Here is a 2,200-nt window from a genome sequence, read left to right on the forward strand (position 1 = left end):
TTCCCTTCCCTCAGCAGTACTGGGTGGGGCTTGGGTTTTCTACCTAAACTCCTAGTATGGGCTCTGCACACAGGGCTTAAAACAAAAGCCTGTGTTTCTGCTGGGCAAATTCTATTTCCCCTTTTTAACATATCCAATCATGTATTGGCTGAAGGCAGACTTACACGATCTCTGTTACCCACATACCCATAATCATTTCTAATGTACAAGCAGGTAAGAGAACATTCAATAGCCATAGTACATTCAGATAAACACATAATCCAAAACACATAATCCTTTTAAAGACATTCCAGGTTCATCACTTCACCTTGATTACCATCCCATTTTATGCATATGGCTTTGGGCCTTTGGCTGGGTGTAACCAAAAGCCTTAGCCTCTGGATCATTTGTCTCCCTTGAGAGGTAATACCAAACAAAATAACCATCTAAGAATCCAAACTTTCACTTCCCAGGCCCCTTCCTTTTTTTCTTTTACAAAGTCTCATGCTTCTATGAGTCTGGAGCCACTGCAATGAATCCCACCGCTTCTGACACCAGCTGCAAAAACGGCGAGGAAGCCACATGTTCTGACCTCCTCTAATCCCACAAGAGGAAGACAGGATTACCAGCAGGAACCCAAGGCCTATCACTGAAAGGCCAGACATGCTGCCTCCCTCCAGCCCTTTCACCAACCGTTCCTCCCAAAGCACCCACCACCTCTCTCCTGGGTTCGATAATTCACTGCAGTGGCCACACAGAGCTCACAGATTATGGGGTTTATTAGGGAAGCACCACAGACTACAATTCAGGTTCAGGAAAAATGCTCAGTCTCTCTGCCAGCCCACCGTCCCTCAGGCAAGAGTCTCTCACAGTCTCTTTCCCAGCAGTGCTGGTCCCTCGGTGTCTCACTCAGCAATGCGTGTCTCTTGTATCTCTTTCCCAGCAATTCGTTTCTCAGGAGCCCATGTCTCTTTCAGCAGCACATCTTCCTCAACCAGCAGTAACAGAGAGAGTTCTGCCTCTAGGAGGCCTCCTTTTGAGCCCAGCAGGGTGGTCAAACTAGCCAATCATAGCATCAGAACTGTAAGCACCTGAGAGAGAGTGGGCACCTCCCAGAACATTGTTTTGTACCACTCCCAACAGAAATACTCCAGGTGGACAACTTCAGCAATGAGGAGCTCCTCAGTTGCTCATAGAAAATCCCACCTTGGAGTTTACAAAGACTTATGGGTAGAAAAGCCACAGTAAGTAATTTACTACACCACAGTCCCTTCTGACAAATGTAGATGGCCAAAGTAGGTGAGATGAAGTCTGGCCATTATCACTTCCAAGGAGCATTCTAGCTTCCTCCTACCTGTTCCAGTCACGGACCTTGTCTGCCACTGCTCCTTGGGATAGACAAGAAAAATAAATACTTTGAAATAAGTGAACCTGTAATAAAATACTACAATAGGACAAAAATGTTTAACATTGAAAAAAAAAACATTTTAATTTTGATGGAAAAATAAGAAAAATGAAATGCTTTCTTAAAATAAATCCAAAAAGGTCTGCTGACATGATGTAAGATTAGGAGAAATTAATTAAGAATCCAAGTTATTAAAAGTCTTGATTGCGTAAATGATGACACCATTAAATTAAACAGGATGTGGGACAATGGGGAAGAAGAGGTTAAGTTTATTTTTGTTGAATTTGATTGAAATGCTGATGAAACACTTGAACTTGGTTGCATCATGTAAGGAGAACATTGTATTTGTTCAGGAATGAAACAGATTGTTTATGAGCATAATATCTTTCCTCTAAAACTTTCCTAAACCATTAGATAAGGTTTTGCATGTGAAATAAAATCATAATGCAGTATTTAGAGTTCCCATTTGCAATGGATGATGATTTTTTGTTTTGTTTTGTTTTTGTTTTTCATTTACCACATGTGGAAAATATCTTTGTGTAGTAAAATGACATTTGGATGTTTTCTGTAAAATTTCTAGTTTAATCATTATAAACAAAGTATTGTAGCAAGTGTATAAGACCCTTTGGTGTAGTGTCTATTTCCAGAAGTAAGTAAATTCTTTATACCTCAGCCTGATATCTTTATGTGATAGACATATTCCATATATATATATATATATATATATATATATGTGTGTGTGTGTGTGTGTGTGTGTGTGTGTATCAATCTATATGCTGAGCAAATAATCTGAGAAGCTGGATTATATGAAGAAAA

The sequence above is a fragment of the Orycteropus afer genome, unplaced genomic scaffold (genome assembly GCF_000298275.1).
Source record: "Orycteropus afer afer isolate SDZICR_OR568_19922 unplaced genomic scaffold, OryAfe1.0 scaffold00636, whole genome shotgun sequence".
Taxonomy (NCBI): domain Eukaryota; kingdom Metazoa; phylum Chordata; class Mammalia; order Tubulidentata; family Orycteropodidae; genus Orycteropus; species Orycteropus afer.